A 15912-nucleotide genomic window follows, 5' to 3' on the forward strand; every position below is an offset into this window, starting at 1 on the left:
TTGGTGTAAATAAATATCCATACTTTTTGCTGTTGACTGCCTTGCTTCATTTTAATATAATCATTTAGTTTTGTCTATAGATGCCTTTTATTTTTTTTATTTTATTTTTTTTTTAATTTTTATTTATTTATGATAGTCACAGAGAGAGAGAGAGAGAGAGAGAGGCAGAGACATAGGCAGAGGGAGAAGCAGGCTCCACGCACTGGGAGCCCGATGTGGGATTCAATCCCAGGTCTCCAGGATCACGCCCTGGGCCAAAGGCAGGCGCCAAACCGCTGCGCCACCCAGGGATCCCTATTTTTTTAAAGATATATTTTAATCTGTATATACTTCAAATTATTTTATGAATAGGCAAGAGATCTACAATAAGGCAATTTTGATGAAAACTTGCTATTGTTTGGAATAAAGGGAGTCATGGTATAAAAAATTTATTGCACAGAATGGGATAGCTTGAGCTCCATGCTAGCTGTGTGATTTTGAGAAAGTTCCTCAGTCTGTCTTGGCTCCTGTTTTTCTTTGATAAAATGGGCATATAAATCCCAATATTCAGTAATGTGCTGAAGCTGATTGACTGCAAGAGCTGACCGGTAAATATTCATGAATTTTACAAGCCCACTTCTAAATCATTGGTAGGTTGAAATTGGCCATGGTTGGAATGTCTATGCCACAGAAATTGTCATGTACTATAAATCAGGACTTTAACAAAAAATAAAGCAGCTTATTAGTATACATACCATTGCTCACTATTATAAAGAGCAAATGAGCAAATAAGATAATGTATATAAAAGTGTTTTCCAATCTTCAATATTCTATGCTTAAAAATCAAAGTAGTGAGGCAAAGAGACTTATCATTGAATAGTGTCACATGTTTCTCAATTATTGCTTAATCCATAATTCAAAATGTCTGATTTTACTTTTAAAAAGTCTTATAAAAAACTGTTTGAAATAAAAAAAATGTTTATCTCTGAAGGAATATCAGTGGAAAGATAAGAAAGTAAAGTAATACATTTTTCTCTCTTGGAAGATATGAAACAATTCAAACAAACCCACATAAGATAAGAAAGGTAAGTGGATTGAGGTTAGCACAGAAGAAAGCATAGAGTAGTAAATCCTAAACAGAAAGGAAATTGATCAGGAAACTAATTATTGGAAAAACAGTTTATGTACAAAACCTTTTAAATTATGTAAAGACATATTTTTCAGCTTTTATTGAGGTATAATTGACAAATAAAAAATTGTATATGTTTAAGGCATACAATTTGATGTTTTCTTATACGTTGTAAAATACCACCATAATCAAGCAAATTAACATATCCATCACCACACATAGTTATCATCTCCTTGTGTGTCTGTGTGTGTGTATGGTGAGAACACTAAAGATCTATCCTTTTAGCAAATTTCAAATATACAATATGATATTCTTAATTATGGTCATATTACTGTACCTTAGATCGCCAAAACTTATTGATCTTGAGTAGTTGAAACTTTGTACTTTTTATTAATTAATTTTTTTAAGATTTTATTTATTTATTCATGAGAGACACACACAGAGAGAGAGAGAGAGAGAGAGAGAGGCAGAGACACAGGCAGAGGGAGAAGCAGGCTACATGCAGAGAGCCCAATATGAGACTCGATCCAGGGACTCAATCCAGGGACTCCAGGATCACGCCCTGAGCTAAAGGCAGACACTTAACCCCTGAGCCACCCAGGCATCCCAAAACTTTGTACTTTCTAATCAATAGCTTTCCAGATCCCCTTCCCCCAGCACCTGGCAACCACCATTCTACTCTCTGCCTCTATCATTTGGACTATTTTAGATTTCATATATAAATGAGATCATGCAGTTTGTCTTTCTGTGTCTGGCTTATTTCACTTAGCATAAGGACTTCCAGGTTCATTCATGTTGTTGAAAAGGTACAATTTTCTTATTTTTTAAGATTGAATTATCTGTTGACAAACATTTACATTTCTGTACATAAACAACAAACTACTTGAAAAGGAAGTTAAGGGCAACCCGGGTGGCTCAGCGGTTTAGCGCCCCTAATCCCACCTCAGGCTCCCTGCATGGAGCCTGCTTCTCCCTCTGCCTGTATCTTTGCCTCATTCTCTCTCTCTGTGTCTCATGAATAAATAAATAAAATCTTAAAAAAATAAATAAAAGGAAATTAAGAATCACATTTACAATAACAACGAAAATAATAAAATACTTAGGAGTAAATGTAACCAAATAGGTAGAAGACTGTACACTGAAAATGATAAAACATTGATAGAAGAAATTAAAGAAGATACAGATAAAAGGAAAGACATTTTGTGTTCATGAATTAGAAGAATTAATATTATACAATCTCCATATTACTTAAAACGATCTAAGGAGTAAATGCAATCTCTATCAAAATCTCAATGGCATTCTTTTAAGAAATGGAATAAACAATCCTGAAATTCATATTGTACCACAAAACCTCAAATAATGAAAGCAATCTTGAGCAAGAAGAATAAAACTGGAGGCATCACACTTTCTGATTTTAAAATTGCATAAAAACTTAAAACAAGATTAATCTATTTCTTATGTTATTAGAGTACGCTTGCATGCAAATGGAGTGGTTGGCTGTTCCCTATCAAAAATATTCTCCCTCTCATGTCTGTGCTTCAGAGGGACACGAGTGATGAGGAATCGCATTCTCTAGGTCTCATGCTCCTCAGCCAATAGAGTATTTTTCATTATTCTGGTGCATTTCTTCTCCAATGGCTTCCATGCTGGGTTTTGTTTCTTTTCTTTTCCTTTCTTTTATTTAAGATATAAATTTATTTATTTATTTATTTATTTATTTATTTATTTATTTATTTATGACACAGAGAGAGAAGGTCAGAGACATAGGCAGAGGAAGAAGCAGGCTCCCCGTGGAGCAGGGAGCCCCATATAGGACTCAATCCCAGGACCCCGGCATCATGACCTAAGCCAAAGGCAGACACTCAACCACTGAGCAACCCAGGTGTCCCTATCCTGAGTTTCAACCTTTCTGTTCCTTTCACAATTCTTTTTCTTTTTCTTCCCATACTTCCATCTCCATTTTCTTTTGCTCTCTTCTACTTCCCCACATCATTCATTTATTATTCTAGGATGTTAAAAAAAAACTCACTTCCTCTTTCTTTCAGACATTCCCAATTCCAAGTCTTTACTCAAGTATTCCCTCTGCAAGGGATGCCATACATCTTGGTCTGTAATAGGCTCTGAATGTCCAGACACAATCCATCCTTCATGATCCAACTCATATGTCATCTCTGTGATGGTATTATATTCATTTTCTAGGGCTATTATAACAAATTACTCTAAGCTTCAGAGCTTAAAATAACAGAAATTGTCTCTAACAATTTTGGAGGCCAGAATACAAAATTAAAATGTTGTCAGGGCGCCACTCTCTCTCTGAAGGCTCTAAGGGAGAATTCTCATTTATCCCTTCTAGTTTCTGGGACTCCAGTCTTTCTTGGTTTATGGCAGCGTAATTTAATCTTTGTTTTCTCCCTTGTGTCTCTGGGTCTCAAATCTTTCTTTTTTCTTATAAGGACACCAGTCATTGGATTAGGGCCCAAGTTAACTTTAAAATTATCTAATCTAGAGATTTTTTTTTCTTTTTTTTGCTTAATTACATCTGTAAAGGCTATAAATTCCCAAATTAAGCCACATTCACAGGTACTGAGAGTTAGGACTTGGACATATTCTTTCCAACACAGAATTCAACCTGCTGTAAAATTGAGTTCCTTCATTCTTCAGCCAAAAGTTTTATTTTTATCACCTGAATTCCCCTATGGCCTCATCTGTATTTCACCTAAGTGATTGTAAAGTTCTGTCCTGAGTTGAAATTATTTGCAAACCTATCTGATTTTCCTAATAAACTATAAATTCTTTAAGGATTGGGTTTCATTCATTTTTATCCAATCAAAGTCTGAAACAGACTTACATGAAGGAGTATCTGACTCATTGTTTGGATGCTTATAACCAAACACATTGAACTATCATTTGCATGTATTCCTTTAGTCCTAAGGGAGCTATAATTCCAAATCTTTTTGTTCATAAAATATACAATCCAAAAGCATAACCTTGGCCAGGATAATGCATAGTAAAACTATTGTAGATGAATCTACTGTGTTATTGAGCAATATTTGGAACCAAGTAGAATTTGTATCAAGGAAGAACATTCTAATTTAAAGAATTTCTCAGTGTTCATTTTTTTTTGTCAAAGTAAACTTATCCAGTGAATAAAAGCTTGTTTAAAAAAAATCCACAGCACTAAGATCTAAATTTCACGTAAATTTTTACAGTCACATGTCAAAAGCTGGTAGAAAGGCTCATTTCTGAAGACAACTGTCATCAGAAGTGACAAGCCTGTCATATAAATTTAGTGGAGATGGAATTTAGTACATTACAACTTTAAGCTGGAATTTAGTTTGACATGAACAAGAAGTCAGAGTAAGTACCCAAGTAAGGAACACGTTCCCATCCATGATAATTTAACATGCCTGCTGTACAATTTCCATAACCTTTAACAAAACGTCTCCCCCCGCCCCCCGCAGGATTTACTGATATGCAATCAAATGTAATTTTTCCCCTTCTCAATGTTTCAAGTTTATTGGTTAATATTGCTTAGTCGAATTCGATAACTGCCATTTATCATTTTGCAAATGTGCAATTTATTCACTTATTGCAGGATTTACATTTATTTCAGATCAGATTGATTGGAATTTCAAATCTCTAAAGCTTTAATTTCATCTAGTTGCAATTATGTAAAAAGCATGAGTCAATTTCCAAATAAAATCAGTCTATATTTATACTTTTACTACATCTAGTGGGAGTTGGCTTTTTTGGAACAGCTTCTGGCAAATGTTCTTGTCACTAGACATAAAGATTGTAAGAGAAAGACATTCTGCACTCTCGCCTTATGGTTAGAAAGCTTCCCAACCATTGTTCCACATTTTAAAAAAAGAAAGTCAAATGTTACAAGCTTCCGTAAGTCATAGCCAGACCAAAGTGCTGTTGTGACAGCATGTATTAAGTTGGGAAAAGACAAATTAGTGGTAATTCTTCTGTACGTGAAAGTAGAAATTTACCACTTGAAAGATTGTCATGCAAATGTCACTTGTGACAAAATACCTCTGGCATATTTGCATAAACTTCTCTTGGGGACCTTATGAATTTAAAGTAATAAAGAAAAAGCTGCAGGTAAGTTTGTCCATATGGGACCTGGCATCCTACATTCACATCTCTCTCTATGAAAAGGAAAAGTCCAGGAAGATTACTCATGACAGAAGTGTCTGGGGTCAGTGAAGGACTATGATTTGTGGCACAAGTCCTCCTACAGCTCACACAACAGCTGTTTCTCAGTTTCCACATGCCTCAATTTCACAAGCAGTTGTCTGTTCTTTAGGGTTTAGAAACATATTTTATGCTTTTTGTGTTTCCTGTACTGTTGGAGATAGGAGGCAGTGTAACTTAATGGATATTTGGAGTCATCCCAGAACTCAACAATTATTCTGGCAACAGGTAGATGGGCCATGATCCAAAGAAGCAATTGGAATTATCACTGCAGTATGGTTGGAAGTTGAAAAAGGTTTTTTTGCCCTCATGGAACTCACTTGTAAAAACAATTAAGCAAATATCATAAAGCCAGTTAAATGTTCTGACAGTAAAGTACATGTACTAGGAAAGCTCATGGCATAGGCACACAACAGGGAGGAAGAGCTATGTCAAAGAAGGTTTGGCAGACAAAGTACCTATTAATCTTTGAAGCATTGAGGAAATATGTCAAAGAAGGCTTCACAGATGAAGTATCTATTAATCTTTGAGGCACAGAGGAAGAAGGAAGAGATTAAATTCCCATGTCCAAAGGCCTAGATACAAGTGTGAACAGATATTCCCACAAATATGTGGGGAAATGTTCATTTTGTTAAGAAATAGCCATATTAATTCCACTTTACTGATGACAGATCAATAAGGGAAGGTCAACAGTCTAAAAAATGGCACCATTAAATCAATACTCACCTTTTCACTTCAAATTTAACTTTGTATAAGTGTGATTAGGACTTCTCTTTGTCAGATAATATATATTAGACACAAAACTCTTTGCCTTCATTGGCAAGTCAGTCCCAGTACTGTGTTCCAACTACTCCACTACTCCTAGTCTTAAATGTCTATGAATTAAGACCAAATATATTAGGAATAAAGAAATCACTGTAGGAATATCAATCAGAGGGAATTAAAAGCAAGGAGTTGTCTATAAAGGTATTTAAAGGAGTGAAATTGTAAAAGAGAAAGGAAAGGTGACTGCAGAAGAAAAAACTTGAGGGGCACCTGGGTGGCTCAGTGGTTGAGTGTCTGCCTTCAGCCCAGACCCCCTTCTGGGGTCCCAGAATCAAGTCCCACATTAGGCTCCCCGCAGAGAGCCTGCTTCTCCCTCTGCCTATGTCTCTGCCTCTCTCTGTGTCTCATGAGTAAATAAATAATTTTTTTTTAAAATGGATAATGTAAATTCCAAAGTTGATTATAACTATGGACTAGAGTCTAAGCACCTGCAGCCAAGTTGCCAGATACACCATCATGACCAGTTCTGGATCTGCTAAATGGGAATTACTTTGACCATGGCTGGAACTTCTCAATAGGTACTACCTCCATCCACGCTGCTGAACCAAAAATCATCCTACCTGTGCTGTAGACACTGCAATTTCCAACAACCACCACCAAGTGCCATACTATTGGATTCAAAACAAAAAGCTTTCTCTCAATCTTTTGACCTTTCACAAGTCTTCCTATTGGCAGAACATAGACTTAATAGAAATCCAGCTAGCAACAGATCATAGGAAACATAGTTGGCAGATGCCCACCCCATCAGTGCTGAGTACAGAAGAGTGGGCATGGGGCCTAAAACTCAGCTAAATCACCTCCTCAACCTATGTTCAAGACTGGAGTGAGATTCAACATGAAATCAACTAAGAGCCAAGATGGAATTTTTGCCCTGTTTTAAAAATAAGATTTAGCTGAGTAAAAGTTATACTAGAATCACACTGAGGTTTTAGTTCAATTATACAATTAATAAATATGACTTTCAACCAAATTAAGGGTAGCAAAATACCATAAGGCATTATTCAGGTGTATCTCTGAATGATATTCAAAGCTGAGAGGGAGATACTCTAACAAAACCACACTGAGCCTGTGCTTCAAAATTCTCTTACCACCTTCTCTTTTTCCACCCAACAATAGACACCTGGTGAGGGGTGGGAGGAGGAAAGTGAAGAGGTTTGTTTTCCTGGATCCTCAATCTTGGTATGTACTGGGGTTGGGATCTTTTTAATGATTCTTCCCTCCTCAGTGGTAGGGAAGGTCTAGACCCAGTACATTTTCCTGCCTCTGTCCCAGGGGTAGAGGGTATTATCGCCTACCTTCCCCCAGCTATACTGGCTCTTTACTGGTGCCCTGAAGGCAGTAGAGTTTGCTGCTCTAGCCACAGAGGTTTAAAGCTTTTGTTCTATAGGAGGGAGCAGGAAAAAGGATCCTGGGTGGCACTTAATGACTTGTTCATATCCACTGCTATCCCCTCCCCTGCATGCTCCAGGGTAGAAGCTTTCTCCTGTCTTGTACCAGCCCAAATCTTTCTTTGTAAACACTCAATGAAGTCCACTGAAGAAGTTTCTGTAAATTGCTAATTTCCCTGTATCTGTGGTTTCTAGTCTTCTATACTATCATGCTAACCAATGCTTGGCCTGTGGCAATTCATTAAAAAAGAAATTTTAGTGAATTTTTCTTACTTGCTTGTATGTCACTCAGTGTCTGTCCCAGGGAAGCAAGTACTCATATCCTTCTCTCCTTGGAAGTATCTGTCTTTACTTAGATTTTAGGTTAGTTGGTTGCTCTGCAACTTTCACCCTTGTAGGGGTTCAAGAAAAGTTGTGAATTTTTAGGTTATCCAATTTTTTTCTTGTAAATTTGTAGTGATGCTCTTTCACACTCTACATCTAAGCAGAGGCGAGAAACCCACTATATTCTTTTTTTTTTTTTACCCACTATATTCTTGATTCACACTTCATTTCTGTGATTGAAGATATTCTGCACGTTTCTCCTCCTTTTTTTTTTTTTTTAAATCTGTGTGGGAAATATCAGAAAGGGAGACAGAACATAAAGACTCCTAACTCTGGGAAACGAGAGGTGGAAGGGGAGGAGGTGGTGGAAGGGGAGGAGGGAAGGGGGTGGGGGTGAATGGGTGACGGGCACTTGACGGGATGAGCACTGGGTGTTATTCTGTATGTTGGCAAATTGAACTCCAATTAAAAATAAATTTATTATAAAAAAAAAACTGTTTCTTCATGGATAGTCTTCCTAGTTCAGTGATCCACACATCTTATTTCAATTTACTTTTCTGGTGTTTCCCCCTCCTGCAATGCAATCAATTCTCCCTCTCGCCAATACTGCTGATTAAACTTTCTTAAAGTCTTTCATGATTCATGAACAACTTCCTAAGTTTGTTGTTGGGTTTTTTTTTGGTAGTAATTTTTTTTTATTTTAATAAAGCACTACTATTCTTCATAGAACAATTTTGAATGTGTTGTGGTATCTTCTTCAATTAAATACATAATTGTGCTTAGGAACCTATTCTGGTGATCTTTTCTTTAATTATCAAATATATATATGTATATATATATATATATTTGTGTATATATATGTATACACATAAATAAACATATAAACATATACTTATATACACAGAGTCTTAAAAAACCTGAGCCCCCAAGTTGGAGGCCTGACCTGGGGTAACTCACTCAAGCTGTCTGAGCTTCACTTAGCTTCCTCAGATTTAAAATGGGGGACAATTATACTATGTACCTCCCCAGAATCCTTCCAACACGACTCTTGCTTGCCTTTCCACATCAGCCATCATCACTTTCCTTTGAGTGGCCTTTGCTCCAGACATGCCAGCCTCCCTGCCCTTCCCAAATCACAGCAATTATGTTCGTTCGTGCCTCCATGCATCTGTGCGTACTGGTGTTTTCTGCCTGAAATGGTTTTGCTTTCAATGCCCACCTGGCGAGCTCCTACCATTCTTTACGTCTCGGTTCAAGAGTTCTGTTCCTTAGGCTTTTCTTGGGTTTCCCAGGCAAAGTTAGGGATTATCTTCTTTACTGTCTCACGATACTGTCCTACTATAGTCTATTCTATTTTTAATATCTTTATGCTTTCCTTTTATATTTTCTATGGTTTCCTCCGTCTGATTTTCTAATTTACCATTTCATTTTTCTTCAAATTTATCTTGCCATTTATCTCATTATTTACTTCAGTTATATTTTTTATAGTTACATTTCCACTTGGTATCTCTTGTTCTTGCTTCATATTCCTACTATGTCATCCCATGTCTCCTGGAGGGTCTTTGGCATGGTTATTTCACATTTTTGGATTATTTGTTTCAATAAATCTGCTTTCAGTGTTAAAAAAACTATATTAATACTTTCATAAAACTATGAGACAAACATGTGCATTTATACAACTGCATGTCAGTCATGCCAGATCCCTGGGGAGGGAATTCCCAGCACGACCTCTTTCATCTGTGAAGGCACAGAGCAATCCTTATTTGGGCATACACATTCAATTACTTGTCCAGTAGGTCAGCACTCTACTTCTTGATGGTTTCCTTCTGTTATTAATGCGCATGTCCAGTTGTCTGCTTCTTAGAGCAGACATTTACCTTCCTCATCCACCAGCCATTGGAGGAGGACTAGGGCCACATAGATGATTAATTCGACCCATTCTTCTGGGAGGGTTTCCTGGTGGCCCTCTTCTATCATCATATCTGGAATCAGAGGAGTTTCCATAGCCTCTTCTCTTTTTCACATCTTGCTGAAGCAGAGTCTTAAAAAAAAGAAAGAATATTCCTCTCATGGTTTTAATTATATTTTTTTCACAAATATATAATTCAGACATTATTATTTGTGTGATGGCTACTAAAAAATGTCTATAATCTTATAATTTCAAAAACAAATGTCTTTCTTTGCCTCCCTTTAAAAAAACTATAAATACTTTTGTGCCAAACCTTCATATACTCTTACAATATACTTAATACCCTTCCATATTTAGTGTTTTATTTTTCTTAAATACTATATACTATACAGATATTTTATGACATTCTGATTGATCTTAAAATTACACTTCAATCTCATATGCTATGTTATCCATCACTAACATTGTGGTAAAAGCCTTGTTTCCAAAGCCATAGGTGACCCTAAAAAACAGCTTAGGTAAAAAGTTGAGGAATAGTTGGGAATATTGGAATTATGTGTTTTTCCTGGTTTCAGAGTATCTGAGAGCCAGATATGATCCATCTTTATAGTGATAGAAGGTCATTTAGAAGAGTAAAGACCACAGACTTTAGAATTAGGCAGACATAAATTTGAATACTGGCTCTACCTTTGGTAACTATATGACTTCAGACATGTCAATTAGCATTTTGAGCCTGTTTCCTTACCTGAAAAAGGATATAATAACGGCAACTAACTCTTAGGACTACTGTAATGATTAAATTTTAAAAATCCATATGTATATATACACACACATACAGACATGCATAGATATATGTATACATATACATATACATACACACAAAGGTCTTAGCCAAGACCCTGTATAGTAGGAGCCACTTCATGGAGGGTATAAGTGTGATATTAATGACTGGAGGCAAAAAGAAATCATGGAAAGAAGTAAAGTATTACTTAGAAGGCCTACTATGAGACAGGTACAATGCTAAGAACTTCTTTTGCATAACTTTATCTTATCCTCACAATAATCCTAGAGTGTAGGGCACTTGGGTGGCTCAGTGGTTGAGCATCTGCCTTTGGCTCAGGTCATTACCCTGGGTCTTGAGATCAAGTCTCACATGGGGCTCCCCGCAGGGAGCCTGCTATTCCCTTTGCTTATGTCTCTGCCTCTCTCTCTGTGTTTCTCATGAATAAATAAATAAAATCTTTTAAAAAAATAATCCTAGAATGTAGATGTTAGAATTTTCATTTTATATATTGGCAAATGAATAGAAGGAGGAATTAATGGGAACTGGAGGCATATAATGCTTACATCTTTCTCCCAATCTCAGATAGCCCAAAGGACAGACCAATATTCTAAGAACTTAAAATATGTATAGATTCTTCTACATTACTCTGTGTCTTTTCTGTATCAGTATCCAGCCAGTAAAAAAAGGAAACCTACTTCTTTAAAACAGATGGATTTATTACAGGGCATTGAGTATAGTCTTGTAAAAACTGAAATGCTAATTAGAGATACTGAAGCAGCAGAGACACATCAGGAAGGAGCCACTGTTTTTAGACTAGAAGATCTAGGTGAAGGGATAGCGTTGTGGCACCCAGGCACTTGGAGTCACCTGGTAAGAGCTGGAATTACAATAGAACCATCTAGAAGGATCTGGAACAAGGAAGACATCCCAGCAAATGAAAGACACTACTGTAAGCAAAGGGAAAGCAAGAAAGGTATTTGTTTTCCCTTTCCTCCCTCTGGTTTTCTGATCATCTACTGTTTCCTCCCATTGGCTAAACTAGTATAAGCTGCCTAATTAAAAACAAAAACAAAAACAAAAACAAACCAACCAACCAACAAAAAACAAGGAAAACACAACTTAGAGGATTCCGTGGTGCTGTGATACAAAAAAAGAAGCAAAAGCATGAAAAATGGACCTGAGAACAAACTGCCAAAGACAAGCACCATTCCCCCCCCCCGCCCGCCCCACTACTCCCTTCCAAAGTGACCCTGCTTTCTATAGCCTATTTTGTGAATGCCTTTGTCAAACACATTCTTTCTTTTTCCACTTGGTCAATTTTCTGTTACGTATTTGACATAGCTGTTAATTTTCTTTGTTTTTCATGTAATTTGTGTAAATCTCTTGGGACTGGGATCCTATCACTCCAATCTAATGGAAACACAGCCTGTCCTCATATTGAGAGAGGTGTTTACTAGATACTGAATGATAATGAAGATGGGTTTTGAAATGTGACAGATGAACACATCTTTGGTGTGCCATATACTTCCTGAAGTGAGTTGCAGACCAATTGTTTACATTGACTCCATGTTTAGCTGCTCCTGATAACTATGATGTTATTTATTCTCAAAATGCCTAAGTAGGACTACCGTACTTTGTTTACTAGCAAAGTTTGTGTTGGTTTTTGTACTTACGAATTCACAACTCTTATTCGTCTTAGTAGTTTTTGATGCTTTGCTGTTTAATTTTTTTGACTGGTTCCCCTGCCTAAGACATAGGTTCCATAAGGATAGAAACTTAGCATACATTTTGCAAGGCTACATGACTCAGAGTGAATACTCAATGTTTGGGATTCAGTAAATGCCTACTGTGTCTAACCAATGCTTCATCTATTATTGTATTTTTGTGATTATAAATTGTCTTCTATTATGCATTAAATGAATCTTGACAGTTAACTTTATTAGAACTTGTTGTCTTCTTAGATGTATTAGTATCTTTGCTACTATAGCAACCCTATTATGAATGTGTAGCTTTTAAGAAGAAATGAGGTAAAATTTATCTTTGCATTTTCTCTAACATTGATTTAATCTATTTAATCAATATCAGATATTTCATGTTTGCAAGTTTATGTAATACAGTATTGAAGAGAATTCTGTTTTCCCCAGTTTGAAACAATACTTTATCATGAAATAATTTAAACCTTCTTTTATTAAAAGGATCTCATGTGAATCTGATTAATTTACATAGCCCAATATTGATTTTCATAAGAATGTTGAAATATAGTCATATATTCATTGCTTAAATTATTTATGTCTGCCCTAACAAAACTCCCGGTAGTTTTTATGATGCCTATGTAACTAGCTATGTGCAATCTGAGATGAGTTGCTTATCTTCTTACAGTGTCATTATAAATATCATATAACAATCTTTCATGTCTCCTTAAATTGTACAATTCTATGATTTTAGTAGCTACGTATAATATGTTGCCATAACTACAAATAAGTATGCTATTTCCACTGATTCTAGCACACAAGATATTTGCTGAACATCCCTGCTTAGGGGTTTGGACAAAACCTACAAACTAATGCAACATAGTAAAATACAGAACAAAGATTCTGAACTAAATCGCCTAGGTTTGAATCTCAGTTCTGCTACTTACTAGTTTTGCAATCTTGGGCAAGATATTTAATCTCACAGTAAATATTCCATTCTATAAAATTGAATGATAATAATACCTACTTCAAGAGTTGCCATGAGGATTAAATGAGTTAATAACAGATGTAAAGGCATTTGGAATAATTCTTGGTAAGTGCCATATACATGTAGGCTATTATCCAGTTGTAAAAGTAATCATGTGACTTCACTGCTTTGGACCTCTCAGGAGTATCCTAATACCCTTAGAATATACCATCCCAATTCCTTATAGGTCATAACCCTATATCACCTAGCCCCTGCCTACCCTCAACTCACCTCATGCTATTCTTTCTTAGTTTATTCTAATCAGTAACTCCAGTCGTCTTCATGTTCCCAGACATGCTAACTTATCTCCCATCTCCAAGTCCTATATCTGTCAACCTGCCCCCCTGGAAGGTTCTTCACATGAATGACACATTCTCATTTCTGGGTATCAACTGAAAAATGCTTTCTCCTCAGAAAGGCTTCTCTTGCTCTCATCCTATGTAATTATTTTATCACCCTGCACTGTTCTATTTTCTATCATAGAATTCTTTATTTTCTTCCATGTCCTTATGGTAATCTTTTCATTTTGCTTTATTTTTTATTGTATCTTCCTCAGTAGAATATAAATTCCTCATGGTCAGGAAACTTCAGTGTATTGCACACTATTTTATTTCCGGTGTCTGGAATAGGGCCTAGCATAAAAGAGACATTCGATAACTATTTGTTCAATACATACGTGAGAATATTAAAGAATGAATATAATGGACTGAATGTTGTGTGTTTCAAGCTTAGAAGAGATAAAACCTTGGAAATATTGATAAATAATTATATAGCAAGAGCAATTGGGCTAGATTCTCCAGACTAGTCTTACATGTGTAGATAAATAGAGAAGGTTTCTGAGGATCCACTAATTACTTTGGCACTATTTGAGTCATGTGAAAACTTGAAAAAAAAAAAAAAGAGTCTATGAAAACTTTAGGACTTAGTGTATAATCAAGAGCTGAGCTATCAAAAAAAGACTTTCTAAGGAAAAGGAAGTTTCCCAAGTTAAGAAGCTAACTAAAGAGACTTGGTTATGGCTCATGAATGCACTTCCCAATATACTAGGACTGAGTTCTGTCTGTAATTTCCACATCATTGAAAATCCATGAGGGCTGGGATCAAATGTGCTTCAGTCCCATGTATCAAGCACATTTGGGCTCAGTCCATAGTTTTTAAATGAAGCGGGAAAAGAATTCCTATCTATTGTCCTTATCTTTGGGAAAAGAATCCAAATTATAAATTTACTCAGCAGGAATAAAATATATGGTTATTTAAAAATATGTGGTTAGAGAGGCTTTTATTAGAAATCGTTGCCATGGAAAAATGCATTACTTTATTTAAAGCTGCAAAATTCTATGAAACAGATACTCTTAATATTCCATGTTACAAATGAGATGGGTTTAGATACTCACTGAGCTACAAAATTAAGGAGCTATCGTTGAAACCCAAATTGTACTGATTCTAGAACCAAAAGTCTCAAGCCCTCACTATAATAACCTATTTCCTGTTTGTTTTAAGGATCCAAAATATTCAGGATACAGATTTTTGTGTGGAGCACAGAGCAATAATGCAAACTTTATCTAAATAAGGGTGATTGACTACTAACCGTAGGTGGGAATTGTCATATTTATTAGGGCTATGGCACGGGCATCAGAGATTTTGAGTTTTAGCCCTTTACATACCAATTGTTTCTTTAATCAATAGGAACAAATATTTACAGTAGACCCCCCTCCCCACCTTATTTGCAGTTTCACTTTCCATGGTTTCAGTTACTTGTGGTCAACTGTGGTCTGGAAACATATGATTTCCCTTCTGATGAATCCACAGGTCAATAGTAGCCTAACTGTGCATCACAGCGCCTACATCATCACCCACCGCCCTTCATCTCATCACATAGGCATTTTATCACCTCATATCATCACAAGAAGAAAGGTGAGTAAAGTACAGTAAGACATTTTGAGAAAGAGAAACCACATTCACCTAACTTTCATTACAGCATTTTGTTATAATTGTTCTATTTTATGTTATTGTTGTTAAACTCTTACTGTACCTAATTTATAAATTAAACTCTATCACAGGTATGTATGCATAGGTAAAGACCAAGTACCTATAGGGTTTGGCACTATCTGTAGTTTCTGGAATCCACTGGGGGCCTTTTCCCTCATGGACAGGTGGGGATTACTGTAATTGCAAATTCTTTCCTGAGAGGGACTGGAGTCATAACTACACCTTAACTGTGTTAAGGTTGAAGGGATGTTTCTCTGTGTCTATGTGTAAAACCTCAGGTGTTCTCACTCCAATTGTCTCTTAAATGTTAAGTTTCTCTTTTAGCTAAAAATAATCAATGTTGACCTTTCTCATCAGCCCCAATTAATTAAAATGGGGCTTATCTTATTTATTTAAATAAAATAGAACACATAAATTTTACAGCTGCATACCAGAGTTAAAGAATTGGAATTTCTCCTAAGGCTTTTGAAATTATATGGAAAACAAACTTTAACAATTAATATAACTGATATTTCTCTCAAAAAAGGTAATGACTATTTATTTACAATAATTTTTGTAGCTACACTGTAATACACACACACACACACACATAAAATCAATCAAGGAACATTAAAAGAGGTAACTCTTGTAAAGTCAGGTGAATGGCTGAAATGCAGCATCTCTTAAT

General features: G+C 36.0%; 1 long non-coding RNA gene across 5 annotated transcripts in view; it reads left to right on the forward strand.

Moving 5' to 3' along the window:
• LOC106558642 overlaps positions 1–15912 on the forward strand; it is a 54866-nt gene that overhangs the window by 7992 nt on the left and 30962 nt on the right. For all 5 annotated transcript variants that reach the window (XR_005357311.1, XR_005357309.1, XR_005357310.1 and 2 more), the window contains exon 2: positions 14987–15170. This is a non-coding gene — a long non-coding RNA (uncharacterized LOC106558642). The remainder of the gene's footprint in view (positions 1–14986; positions 15171–15912) is intronic.

Source organism: Canis lupus, chromosome 3 (genome assembly GCF_011100685.1).
Source record: "Canis lupus familiaris isolate Mischka breed German Shepherd chromosome 3, alternate assembly UU_Cfam_GSD_1.0, whole genome shotgun sequence".
In the NCBI taxonomy this organism is placed as follows: Eukaryota; Metazoa; Chordata; class Mammalia; order Carnivora; family Canidae; genus Canis; species Canis lupus.